At 39.5% G+C, this 14,721-nt stretch overlaps 1 protein-coding gene and 1 pseudogene across 20 annotated transcripts in view; one reads left to right on the forward strand and one right to left on the reverse strand.

Annotated features, from left to right (window-relative positions):
• Pum2 (pumilio RNA binding family member 2) overlaps positions 1–14,721 on the forward strand; it is a 100,419-nt gene that overhangs the window by 12,358 nt on the left and 73,340 nt on the right. The window lies entirely within an intron of this gene.
• Positions 5,203–8,257, reverse strand: LOC101583599 (annotated as a pseudogene).

A 14,721-nucleotide genomic window follows, 5' to 3' on the forward strand; every position in this document is an offset into this window, starting at 1 on the left:
TGTGTGTGTGTGTGGCCAGCTCAGCCCACCAGGGGGCGGGGCTGGCTGGCATGTGGTGCTGGGGGATTGAACCGTGGTCCCTGTGCTTCGCTAAGCTTGTTCTAAGTAGGTGCTTTAGACCACTGAGCCATCTCACCAGCCCCTATAACTATATCTTGAAGAAGGTATAACTCGTGCTTTTTGTTTAGGGAGGGTTGGGTACTGGGAATCAAACTTGGCATTACACTTGCCAGGCAGACTCTGTGCCACTGAGCTACATTGCCAGCCCAAGAAAAGTGTAACTCTGATCTGTCCTAAGTCTTACTGTGGAGTGTTTCACCCTAGATGGTGAAACCTAGACACAAAGAGGTAGATAGCTTTATTTATTTTTTTGGTGGAACCGGGGATTGAACTCAGATCCTTGCGTTTGCTGGTCAAGCACTTATTCTACTGAGCCATCTCCCCGGCCCCTTAGATAGCTTTTTTAGTGATTTAATCCTGTGTTACATATATTGCTTTGGGAGTAAACAGTATTTTTGCCCCCATAGATGTTTTTTCAGTTTTGATGAGTGAAAGTCATGGATGATAGGAGAAATGACAGAATTTTAAAAACTAGTTCTCTGACCTGCCTTCAAAAAATATACTACGAAGCACAGACCAAAATTTTTTGAAATCCAAAATGTGCAAATGATACTTTATCATGCCGTATTATCAGATATATTGAGGTTTAAATATAATTTGATTCTGCTTCATTACTTTGAGGAATTTAACAAAAAATTTAAACTAGGTATATTGCTCCTTTAAATTGGTGATGAAAGTGTGGGCATGGTGGTGCATGCTTGTAATCCCGGCACTGGGGAGGCTGAAAACAGGATCATTATAAGTTGGAGCTGCATAGTAAGACCCTGTACCAAGTACATTTAAATAAATAAATAAATAAATAAATAAATAAATAAATAAATATTGGTGATGAAAATATTAGATCTATAAGCTTAAAATTCAAATTTCCAGGAAGGTAAGTATGGCTATATTTACTATAGTAGGTATTCACTATACATCTAAATCCTTTATTATTGGATTGGCTCAATCACTTAGAAACTTGCAAAATAAAAGAGGTTTTCCTTTTTAAGTGCTGTTTAGTTTATTGAACACTTTTTTTGTCATTTCACAAATACATGTATATAAATGTATTTAGGAAAAATTATTACATATTGTAATACATATATACATTCCTTTGAGTTAAGACTCATTTTTAGTGCCTACAGTGTGGCATATTACTGCCATAGGCCATAATTTTTTAAAGGTAATAGCACTATAACTGCTGTACATATTTAGCATTTTAATATGCATATATTTTAATGTTTTCAAAATTACAAGTTAACGTGTGGGTGATAGTCTAAGGTTAAAATATTAGAAGATACAAATTAAAACATTGTGGATGTGAATGTTGATGTAGTCACAAATTTTTTTTCATATATAGTAAGTGTGTTGGTGACCTGTTTTGGTTTTTTGATATTGTACTACTAACGATTGCATCTGTCTTCATGTTGTTATATCTTATATAGCATCTTGCCAGGTGACCAAATTGTTCTGGCTGGGCTTGAACTTTCTGTCCTGCAGGGTTCCCAGAGTGCTAGGATTTTTTTTTTTTTAATTTTATTTATTTAAATTTTATTTATTTATTTATTTATTTGTATGTGGCCAGCTCAGCCCACCAGGGGGCGGGGCTGGCTGGTGTGTGGTGCTGGGGGATTGAACCGTGGTCCCTGTGCTTTGCTAAGCTTATTCTGAGTAGGTGCTTTAGACCACTGAGCCATCTCACCAGCTCCAAGTGCTAGGATTATAGGTATATCCCTTGTGTGTCCTATTTTTATTAAACTGATACAGTAACGTAGTTTGAAACATAGATTGGTTTTCATTTTGTCATTCCATGTAATCTGATTTTTATTTTATGATTTTCCTTTTTTTATAACATTCTTAATATCTTTCCCTTTGACTCTTGCCCTCATAATGATCACCATTGGCATAACCAGAATAGTTGATGAAATTGTGTTAGATTTTTTTCTACTCTAATTCTTTTTTTTTTTTTTTTTGGCAGAAGTGGGGATTCAACTCAGGCCCTTGCACTTGCTAGGGAGGTGCTTATTCCACTGAGCCATCTCCTCTCTACTCTAATTTTTATTTCAGGAAGTGTTTAAGTCTTAACGGATAAAGCTGTGTTATAAACACCATGGAAATTTATTTATTTGTATTTATTACTCATTTTTTAATTTTATTGAGAAAAAAATATCAATGAGACACTTTCCAAGCTGATTAATAGGACATTTTCAATAAGTAATACATTGCACATTGCTATCTTCTCAGTGGTCATACATAGCACAAGAAGCAGTCAGGGCATCCCATCCAAACACTACTACTACAAATCCTTCCTCTTAATGAACAAGGCGAAAGCAGCTATACCTCTATCCTAACTATTACTGTATATACAAATACAAAATGATCCTGGGGGGCCGGGGAGCTGGCTCAGTAGAATAAGTGCTTCCCTGGAAAGCACGAGGGTCTGAGTTCAATCCCTGGTTCCACCAAAAAAAAAAAAAAAGCAAAATGGTCCTTCCTTTGTATCCCCCTTTTCAAGTTCAGTCCTGTCAGAGATTAAAAGGATCCTTTATTTTTATTTTTTTTATTTTTTAAAAATTTTTTTGAGAAACAAGTATGAGACAGTTTCAAAGCTGATTAATAGGACAGTTTCGATGATCACTACATTGTACATTGTTATCTTCTTCGTGGTTTATCCATTGTACAAGAAGCAGACAGGATATCCTGTCCAAACACTGTTAGTGCACATCTTTGTCCTCATTGAATTAAGCGAAAGTAGCTGTGTATCTATTTTGTATATATAAATACAAAATGATCTTTCATTTGTATCCCCTTATTTGTTTTTGGTGGCACCAGGGATTGAACTCAGGATCTTGCCCTTGCCAGGCAAGCACTTATTCCACTGAGCTATCTCACTGGCCCCCAACACCATGGAAATTTAGAAGAAAGGTTTTCTACTTGGATAGGTTTTCTGGAGGAGAAAGTAGTATCATTTAAGCCAAACTGAAGAATTTGCACATGAAGTGATAAATGGTGAAGAGCTGTCCAAGTGGTGAGAAAAATATACACTATAAAAGAAGGTAGGGGAGATTTTAGTTACAGAATTATTAGCAAAAGGCAGTTCATGCTTATTGGTATGAGAAAAGGCATGAGGCTTTCAGGGTTTTATAGTTAGTGTCTAACCCTCTGTCACTTAAGTAGCCTTGTCTATTGAGATAGGAAAATGGCCACTATTTTCTTGTGTTTTAAGAGTACAGTACTTTGCTGGATTTTTTCCCCTTTTCTGTGGTACTGGAGATTCAATCTGGGGCCACAGTCTTTTAATTTTTATTTTGAGACAGTCTTGTCGGGTCACTGAGTTGCCCACAGTGGGTTTAAACTGCTTCAGCTTCCGAGAGTGCTGGGATTATAAGGGTGTGCTACCACTGACTCCCAGTTTACTGGATTGTAGTGAGAATTAGATAATAAATGTGTCTAGAGAGACCATTGCCATAAAATGTAGTGTACAATAAATTCTGCGGCTATTTATTTATTTTAATTTTTATTTATTTATTTTTGGCAGAACTGGGGATTGAACTCAAGCCCTTGCGCTTGCCAGGCAAGCGCTTATTCTATTGAGCCATCTTCCCGTTTGCGGTTTTTTTTTGGGGGGGGGGAGTTGTCTTTAAAGGTTAGTCCAAAACTGTTTATAGTCATTTAAAAGTCGGGTTTTGTGAAAACTTTTTCTTTTTTTATTTTTAAAGGCGTTTGACTCAATTATATTGTTTACCTAAAAAAATACAAAGAAAATGAACTCTGTCAGTTATTACAGCTCAGAGAAAGAAGAAAAAAAACAGTGTGAAAGCAAAGGGAAAGTGCATCCTTGTTTAGATTATCACATTCCCACACTTGCAGTTCCCATAAAGCAAGAACTTCACTCTGTATAATGCAGGAGAGCTCAGCAGTGACAGCAGAGGTGCTGGAACTAACTGGAAAGAAACTAAATGTACCAAACACAGCAGTAAAAACCACTCTTTAGCAGAATTGTGCCCTTGAAAAAAGTGGGGCAGTAATCAGGTAGCTGAGCTGCTAGGCTACTGCTACTCTTGTCCCATCCCCAAATAAATAGTGTACTGGAGTAGTAGTGTTTGTTCAACAAAGACGTAGTCTTTTACCCATTCAAGACAAATACTGCCACAGCTACATAAACCCTGGCATGGAATAAGACAACTGTAAAATCATAGGTACTGCTAGTTAGTCCCCAGCATATGGAACGTCTCCAGTTGTGCCGTCTTGTCTTATCCTAGTATCTGTTAAGTCTATTATTCTCTCATGGTTTTCAGTGGCAAGATATACAACACTCTACTTTTGATTTTTTTTTTTTTTTTCTCTTGCAGTTCTGGGGGTTGAACTTGGGACCTTGTGCTTGCCAGGAAGGCACTTATGCCACTGAGCTATCTCTTCAGCCTTCAACATTACTTTTGAAAAACCTTGGGGAAATAAAAATGTCTTTCCAATAATACGTCTTCCAGGTTATAATTCAGTGGTGTTCCAGGTTCATTCACATTCCATCAAGTTCAGCTCTTGTCATGTATTCTAACCTCAGTGCTGATATACTAACCCTGTCCCCCATCAGCAAGGAATTATCACGACTCCTCTTCCTATGCCCCAGTTACGGAGTCTCTGTCCTCTTCCTTCAGAATGAAACTGTAGTGCTTCTAGCTCTCTGTACTTTAGAAAAGATATTTGTTTTTGGAAATAAACGCTTGGATTTTACCATCCTTACTTGAGCTGGTATCCTTCCAATTCTCCAGGCTGGATATTGTCCACATGTCATCCTCTGAAATATGTGAGGCACAGCATATGCATATTTTCCAAGCATGTAGTGTTAGAAACGAGTACTCTCCAGATCCGATGGAGAAGGATCCAGTCTCTTAACACCCATTCAGTGTGCATTCTCTTCTGTTACCCACCCTTAACCAGTATGAGAAGGAATGTGTGTCAAATAAGTACAATCACCATGGCACTGGTGCATATAATCACCCTGTGCAAACAGTAAGAAATAAGGCATTCTGTAAAGGATCCTTGATTCTCCCACAAAATGTCCCTTGAACTGGTCACTAGCTCTGGATGATGCTCCAACAGTGGTCACTCTTCTTGGAGAACACACACACCAGCATCACAGCGCTGGGTTCCCATGGATGTCACCACTGCCCAGCTCTCAATGATAGGGTCGTAGCACTCAGTGCTACTCAACATGGAATTGCCATCATATCTTTTTTTTTTTTCTTTTTTTTTTGGCAGAACCGGGGATTGAACTCAGATCCTTGCATTTGCCAGTCAAGCGCTTATCCTACTGAGTCATCTCCCCGGCCCCTTTTTTTTTCTTCTAAACGGAGATACTGTTACATATAATAGATTTTAATGTTACCAAGAATATTTTACATATTATTCTATTATTTACTTAGGTTTTTTTGAAGCAGCATGTCACTATGTAGCCCAAGTTGGTTTCAATTACCAATGATCCTCCTACCTCACTCATACGGTCTGCTGGGATTATAGGCACATAGCATACCTGGTTTAGACACAGTGCCATCATGTAGTCTAGAGTGGCCTCAAACTCGTTAGGCATGCATCATCACACCTACTTCAGTGCTAATACTCCTTAAGAATATACTCCTAATAGACAGAAAACCCTCAATTCTCACTACCCTTCATACTCAATATAGAAACAAGTCCTCTCAACTTGTCCTCCCTCTAAAGACCCTGTCACTATTATAAACTGTCCCTACCTCTGCATCTTTCTGTACACAGTACATGGAAACCCTAACAGCTATCCATCAACAGAACTAGGCAAGACAAAACAGGTTCCAAGAATGGATCCATGGGACGCATACCATCTGAATATCTATGGACTCTGAGCAGCTAAAGCACTACTGTGACACTAAATGTATGTTTTTAAAAAAACTCTTGTGGGCCAGCCAAATAGCTCAGTGATTTAAAGCGCCTGCTTAGGCAGACGGAGGCTGGTGATCAAGCCAGGACATGCCATGCCAGCCCTGCCTCCATGGAGCATTGAGACTAGGTGTTGTGGTCCACCAATAATCCCAGCTCTTGGGAGGATGAACACAGGCGGATCACTACAAGTCTGGATCTAGATCGTGAGACCCTATACTAACGCACAAAAAATTAAAAATAAAAATTCCCTTGCAACTATTTCTAAACTAAAGCCAGGCTAGGATTCACTATTTAGTTTCACAGCTAGAAAGAATATAATTAAAATCCTTAACTAATGGTCTTAATGTTGCCTCAATTTAAAAGCAGTCTTGGCTAAATACAAAATTGTCTTCCTTGCATCTTGCAATTTAACTTATTTTTAAAAAATGAATATTAACAAGCTAGTGTGGTAGCCCATGCCTGTAATCTCAGTCTTTGGGAGGCTGAGACAGAAAGATTGCCAAGAGCTTGAGGCTAGCCTGGACTACAAAATGAGTTCAATGAAGGCCAATCTGAATTGCATAGTGAAACCATCTCCCAAAAAAATAAAAGGCAGAAAAAAATAAAAGGAACAGACCCTTAAAAAAAGATCCTATCCCAGGCTTAGCATGGGCCATTGTATCCTACAGTTGCATAGTCTTCCCCCAAAGCACTGTGGCTCCTACATAGCATTCGGTGAGGTCATACTAGTAATAGTGGTACAGGAGTCAGCCTCAACAGAAGAAAGATGGGCTGTACCATCCAATTCCCCCACTACATAATTATCATTCGGTAGGGCTACTCCAGCACCAGAACGCTTTGTGGCTATTGGTGTAACATTAGTCTGGTGTCCTGTGTGTGGATCATGTTTCTCAACTGAATTTAAGATACTCAAGCCATCATATCCTCCTAGACAGTAGATCACTCCACTGGCCACTAATACAGCACCATCTCGGGCCATGTGCATACTCCACTGGTCAATGTTTGGGTCATGTCGCACCATACTGGTATGATGCCTGCTTCCATCAAAACTCCAGTGACGTAGATCATATCTCCCAGGATGGTAGCCCCAGCAAGGCTGCATCAGGTGTTCATTGGGGCCGCAGAATACCAGACCCTGTCCTCATCTGATGTGTAGTTCAGGCGTAGCCACTGAACTGAGACAGGAACTGCCATCATAACCACCAATTACATAGATCCAGTCATGTAGGGACACTGAGGCCACATAACGTCTCTTGTGAGTGATGCTTGGCAAAAAACTCCACTCCTGAGTCTTGGGGTCGTATTTCTCAACCACGTGAATGGGAGACTGCTGGCTTCCAAAGTGCCCAACCACCAGAAGCACTTCATTGGCTCCTAGATGAGCCCTTGTCTGTGGGCCCTGCATCTGACTCCAAAATTCAGGCCTCAGATGAAACTTTGTTTCATCAGCTAGATCCCTGCACTGTAAACTGTAGCGGATGAAGGGCTCAGCATCTATCTAACACATCTATCACATCTGTACCTGGGGGTCAGCAGGGGCATCCACACTTACTGTAGCAAGTCAGGCAAGGACTCTGCGCTCTTTCTTGGCATGCTTTACCCAGTTGATGATAGCCTCAAAGCCTGGCTCTTCAGAATCCACCTGAATTTCATCACACTTGATTAGCTTCTTCACCTCTCCTTGACTTAGAAGAATGAATTCTTCGTGCATTTTCATCTTCAGGAAAATGCTTGAGGCTAAAAACCTCAGCCTCTTGCATCAAGTCAACACAGTTGTAAGTTTCAGCAAAATCCCTGAAACCCAGGCATTTGGAACAGTCCATCTGACTTTCTAAGAACTCACAGCAGGCTTGCTTCACCCCTTTCAGCTGAACCAGACAAGCTGCAGGGAGCAGTTCTTGTACATTCTCCACTGTCACAGGTACTGTTTCTGTGTACACAAAGTCCAATAGGATTTCCATGGTAGAGGCAGTTAAACGTTGGATATCAACATAAAGTTTCCCCTTCTCTGAAAGCTCACTAATGAACATGGCACAGAAATAGTCACTACAGTCAGCCAGCACAATCCGATGTGCAGGGAAGTCTTAGCTTTACTCCCAGAATCGCATCACAGGGTATTGCTCTTTCTGAGGGAGTTCATTGAGTTGATGGATTTAGCAAGAGTATTTGTCATTATATCATCTTTGGGGGCCATAATGCCTCCCATCAAGCAAGATGGAGGAAGAACAACAGGGGTCCTTGGACTCTGCAACTCTGTTTACGGCCAAGGGGAGCGGGGAGCGCCTGAGGGGATGGGGTAGCAGTTCAGCTGAGGTCAAGTGCCGCCCAGACCCTGGGGCTCTGGAGGTGTTGCCAGTGGTCTTCCCCGAAAACTTTCTTTTGTTTATTTATTTATTTATTGTTTTGTTTTGGTACCAGGAATTGAACTTGACCTTGTGCTTGCCAGATAGGTGCTTAAGCTGCTCAGCTATCTCCCCAGCCCTGGAAAAACTAAATGTTCATCATAAGTGTGATTGAAGAAGTACTAAGCAAAATTAAGTTTATACAACAGCTGGGTCCTCAGTTAACCTTTAGAAAAGTAATGTTTTACAAGCTGTACTCTGTACATGTTTTGTTTTTAAAAAAGTTTTGTTCAAATTGTGTATACATTACTAATGATATAAGGAGTACAGTTCTCTTCTAGTGTTATGGAAAATGTATTTTCTAATTTGATGTCTGATTTTTCTCAAAATATTCTTGGTGTTATAAGAATCAGTTAATTTCACATTTAAATCTATAGATGGTCTTAACCATCCAGCAGAAAAGTATAAAAACTAAGTATAAGAAGTAAAGCCATGCTGTTATGTTGAGCTGTAAGGGACTCAGGTCAACAATTTCTGACATTGCCAGTGAAGCAGAAGACTGAATACTATTATGGATTACTGGACTCTTTTAGAATATTTTGCTGAGTTAACACACCTATAATATTCAAATAACGGAACTTAACAAAACGGATACAGATGAACGTCCATTTTATATCTGTGTGTTCAAAATGGTTAGGATAGGGGGCCGGGGAGATGGCTTAGTAGAATAAGCGCTTCCCTGGCAAGCGCAAGGGCCTGAGTTCGATCCCTGGTTCCGCCAAAAACAAAAACAAAAAAACAACAAAATCGTTAGGATAGATACATAGTTACATTCTCTTAATGAATAGAGGGATTTGTTCTAATAGTGTTTGTAAATAGGATATCATGTCCGTATCTTGTACAGCAATTAACCACTAGGAAGAATGTATGCAATGTGTTAATTATTGAAACTGTCCTACCAATTTTGTTTGAAACTGTCTCATTGCTATTTGTTTCTCAATAAAATTATGGAAAAAATAAATAAATCTCTATAAAATAGTCTTCTCACCCTATTTTTTTTATTTTTTAAAAGAACTTTATTTATTTGTGTGTGTGTGTGTGTGTGTGTGTGTGTGGCCAGCTCAGCCCACCAGGGGGCGGGGCTGGCTGGCATGTGGTGCTGGGGGATTGAACCGCGGTCCCTGTGCTTTGCTAAGCCCGTTCCAAGCAGGCGCTCTAGACCACTGAGCCATCTCACCAGCCCGTCGCCCTATTTTTAAATAAGTTTCATGTCATAACTATGTTAATGAAACCAAGTTTTTTTTCTCTTCGTCTTTGCTGCTGCTTCTTACTCTTTTTTCACATGTGTTCTTTGACATCATTAGAACTATTTTTTGTGATATCTTAGTTGTCTAAATCAAGTCATCTTCATTTTCATCTAAATTCTCAGTAAAAGAATCAGAAATTAACACTTATTGAGGTTGTGTTAGTGTGTAGTCTTTATTTATTTATTTTTCCCTCAAATCAAAGAAGGGCGCCGGGGAGATAGCTCAGTGGAATAGGTTCTGAGTTCAACCCCTGGTACAGTCATTCAATCAATCAATCAATCAATTAATCAGTCAAAGAGAATGAATGGCTTTTAACACAAAAGACTTTATTTTGTAATGGCTTAATTAAATACAAGAGCAGGAGACCCAAATCTACAAAATATGAGCCTCTTGGTAAACATTGCAGACCTAAAGGAGAGCACCAACTGATTGTTAAATCCTTGAAGCCTACTATACTAACTTGAATTTACTTTTACCTTTTTCATGTGGATAACAAAAAGGCATTACTAAATTAACTCGTGGGCAAATAATACAGGAAGTTATTTAATATGCTGAAGAGGAGAAATAATATTTTAGAACTTTAATAGTAGATACTGCTAATTATATTTATTAAGAACAGTTTAAAGAGATGAATGCCAAGAAATATATATTGTGTGTGTATATATATAATATATATATATGTATATATATTATATGTATTTTTTATATATTTGTTGTTTGTGGTGGTTTTTTAAATATATTTGGTACAGGGTCTCATTATACAGCTGGGACTCATAATGATTCTCCTGTTTCAGCCTCCCTAGCACTGGAATTACTGGTGTGTGCCACTACACCCAGTCTTGGTGGCTGGCTTTCTTGGTGGCTGGCTTGATGCATCTGGGGCAGGACTGGCATAGGCATGTGGTACCAGGGATCGAGCCCAGGTCCTTGCACTTGCTGAGGCAGATGCCTAGACTGCTGAGCTATCTCCGCAGGCGCCCCCCCTAATAAAAACAGCTTAAATCATTTACATTTATATAGACCAGTTTTTATACAATTTTCTTATTTTTGTAGTTAATATAGAAGATAGCTGTAGTAAGTAGTGCCACTGCAAAGTTGGACTTAGACACAGTATAAATATTTTGTGCTTATAAATTGTCTTCAGAAATAGAAAAATAGGGCTGGTGAGATGGCTCAGTGGTCTAAAGCACCTACTTAGAACAAGCTTAGCAAAGCACAGGGACCGCAGTTCAATCCCCCAGCACCACATGCCAGCCAGCCCCGCCCCCTGGTGGGCTGAGCTGCCCCCCCACAAATAAATAAATAAATTTTAAAAAAGAAATAGAAAAATACTGAAAAAATTTTAGAAGCTTGTTTACTGTTTTTTAAAATGAGCAGTGTACTAATATGTGAAGGTATTCATAGTCACCGTCCACATATGACTTGATTTTATTATTGACTTCACATATAAAATAATTTTTAAGAGTCATTGAACATTTAGATGATTAGTCAGAGTCCTTAGTCCCTTTGACCCTTGAGTTTATAATTTCCACTTTATCCTTAAAATAAAATGACCTATTACAAAAATTATGAAAATAATCTTATTATGAAACAGGCAGATATGGTGGCACATTACTTTAATTCTGGTACTCTTGGAGTGGAGGCAGGAGTTTGAGCACAGCCTGGGCAATTAAATGACTTAGTGAGACCCTGTTGTGGAGGCTGGGGAGACATTAGTGTCATGTGCTAGAGAATACTTCAATGCCATTGTAATATCATTTGCTGTGGTTATAAAATGCTTTCTTCTTCTCTCCAAGTTTATTTTTAATGGTAGCCAAATGGTACAGAATTAGATCAGTAAGAAAAATTGATATTCTCCCTATTACTGTATGTTCTTGATTCCTTTATAGGAGTTATTTGTAAACTTTTGGGTTACGTATTAAATAAAAACTATTACAGAACTTAACCAAGTTGTTATTTGAAGTGTTTGTTTTTCTCACGTAATTAGTAATCTACCTGCAGGAAAATTAGAACAAAATAACATGCTGCCATTTTCAGTGTATTTGGGTTATTTCCTTTCAATCTTAACTTTACTGTGTAAGTATGTAAGTATTTGCTTAGGTATATACCTAAGTGTGATCAGTAGCTATACATTATGGTATTTTATATAGACTATAATTGGTAAGTAGATTTAGGTTGTTTTCTCTTCTTAAAACATGCTTTATCATGACTTTTTACTCATGGAGGCTGCCACGCTGGCTGTTCTTCAGGGATAACCTGTTGTATATTTGGGTCACATAGCACTTTTGGTCATTGCTCCATTGTGATCTGTGGAGTCATTTGTCAACCCTAACATGCTCTTTAACTCTTTAGCATTTAGAACCAAAGATACTGTTTCTGAACTGCTCTCAAAATCCATTTGTTATGGCTTGTGTCTAGTTGTCCCCCCAAAGCCTCATACAGTCATGGGGCAGACTTCTAGAGTTTGTGATTAACTCATAATCCACAGGGATTATGTGTGTGAATGCTGTACTCATCCCAGGGTGGATAGCCTGAATACAACATAAGGGAGATAGACTTGTTCTCTGCTGCCATTGTTGCCACTGCTTCTGCCCTTTTGCTCTCTTCTCTTTGCCACTGACATGAAAGGTTGCTCTCTGCCATGGTGCTATGCTGCGTTGGAGCCAACTCATTATTGACTGAAACCTCCAGTAACTGAGCTAAATAAACCTTTCCCTTCTTCATTTTGAGTGTCGAGTGTTTGTCCCATTAATGAAAGAAGAGTAACTGAGACAGAATTTGATACCAGAGAAGTGGGGTTGTTGCTGTGACTAAACCTGACCATCTGGATTACAAGCTTTTGAGAATGGTTTATGGGAAGATATAGGAAAGGTCTGGAGATGTTGCCTATAAGAGAAACGCAGGAACAGCTTCAGCTGTTATGTATGGGAGATTCTGGTCAGAGCTTAGAAGACCAGAAGGTTGATAGAAAGCCTGCCTGTAAAGACCAGGCTGGAGAGGTTTCTACTGGAAAGAAGGACTGCATTGGTTGTTGGACAACAGATGATGTATGTTTTGGCTTAGCAGAAAGTTTGTTTACATTTTGCTTATGTCTAGAGACTGCCTGAGACTGAGATTAAGCATGGTGGACTGATTAGTCTTTCAAAAGAAACTTCTTTCTTTCTTTTTGTATTTTAGGGAAGGGTCTACAGGGTATTCAGGGTCTCACTACTAGATTGACTCGTAGTGATCTGCCTGTTTACAGCCTCCCAAGAGCTGGGATTACAGGCATGTGCCACCATGCCCAGTCTCTCAGAAATTTCAAAGCAGCCATATATTGAGGCAGTGGCATGACTCTTTTTTTTTTCTTTTATTTATTTATTTAGTGTGTGTGTGTGTGTGTGTGTGTGTGTGTGTGTATGGCCAGCTCAGCCCACCAGGGGGCGGAGCTGGCTGGCATGTGGTGCTGGGGGATTGAACCGCGGTCCCTGTGCTTTGCTAAGCTTGTTCTAAGTGGGTACTTTAGACCACTGAGCCATCTCACCAGCCCCAATGTGGCATGGCTATTAATGGGGGCTTTTAGTGAGATTTATATTGAGAATCAAGAGCAGAGTCCAACAGGATGATTTAACATGTTGTGAGTTTTGCCAGAAAGGAAGCTCCAATAATGTTGTGAACTGCAAAGATAGAGCTGAGAGGATTACCACTGCCAAGAAGAAGGAACCAGAGAATGGAAAAGATGGTCTGAGGGCATCACAGGAGGCTGCAGGTCTCCACCTTTTGCAGCCTCAGAACTACTAAGGTGAGGGACTTTGCCTTGGTGAAAAAGCTGCAGAGCCCAGCGTTCCAAAATGACAGCAGCAGTTACACCAGGTTCCAGAATGGCACCAGCATGGAGAATGTATTTCTCAGAATCACGAGAAGGAAGCCTGGTTACTGCTCCAGCTGGCAGCAGACCTTGGTATCATCTACTTGGCACTGGTTTTAGGCACTTGCAGAATGCAGGAGTTTTGAGGTTAAGGCTTCCACCTACATATCAGAAGGCCTGGGAGGCCAGGCATTGTGCCCCTGAGAGTGCAGCGTGTAAAGCTGTGGGTGAAAAGCCTATTCAGTGGAAACCCCAAAAGTTTGGAAAAGCCAGAAACATGGATTGTCTAAGAAGTTGCAAGAAGGGAACAAAGCAGGCCTGAGAGAGAAGCATGGGAGCTACCACCAAAAGTGCTGTATGGGCGGAGCCATTTAAGGCCTTTGGAGTTCCCACAGCTCATTACACATTGCTTCAGATGTTTCACATTGAACTATGGGACTTAATGTTTGCCCTTTGGATTTTGGACTTGTGTTGGTCTCAATGCTTTGTATTTCCCCGTTGTTTGTACTTTTTGGAATAGTAATGTTTATTTTCTGCTATTGAATTTTTGAAGTGTCTAACTTCATTTGTACAGGGACTCACAACTAAGTTTGCCTTAGGTCTTGGAAGAGACTTGTGACTTGGACTTTGCAGCAATGCTAAAACTTGGGATTTTTCACACGCTGGCCAAATGTGAAGTCCAGTGCATCAGAAGGCGCGTGGCATAAACTTCTGCCACACTGATAGAGTCAGCACACCACTCAGGAAGTGCAACAAGAGTCACTAAGAGGGTCAGATTCTAAGAGATGCTCTGACAAGCCTCACCGAGCATCTTGATCTTGGAAATATGGAATGCAAGCCCTACACTTCTCTCAAAGTAGAACATAACCAAACAGAGCCGTGACATTTCTCTATGGCAAAAGTTGGTCAAAGGAGTCAGACTCGTAATCACCAGGACCACCAATATTTAGAGGAAAAAACATGCCTTTATTCAACTTTTTAAAAATATTATTTTGCTTTAATTATTTTTTTCTTTACAAGAAGTTTTGGACAATTTCATTTTTGTGTATTTTGGTATGATTTTATTTAAATGTCTTTGCAAAAGGTTCATTTTTCTTGGAAATGTATTATAAGTTGAACTAAATTCAGAAATTTTAAATCTTTAAATATTTATTGCCTACTCCTTTCTACTTTGAGAATTCTAATTATATGAATGTAAGTTTCTTGCTTTTGA

This window comes from Octodon degus, unplaced genomic scaffold, assembly GCF_000260255.1.
Source record: "Octodon degus isolate 3935 unplaced genomic scaffold, OctDeg1.0 scaffold00019, whole genome shotgun sequence".
Lineage (NCBI taxonomy): Eukaryota > Metazoa > Chordata > Mammalia > Rodentia > Octodontidae > Octodon > Octodon degus.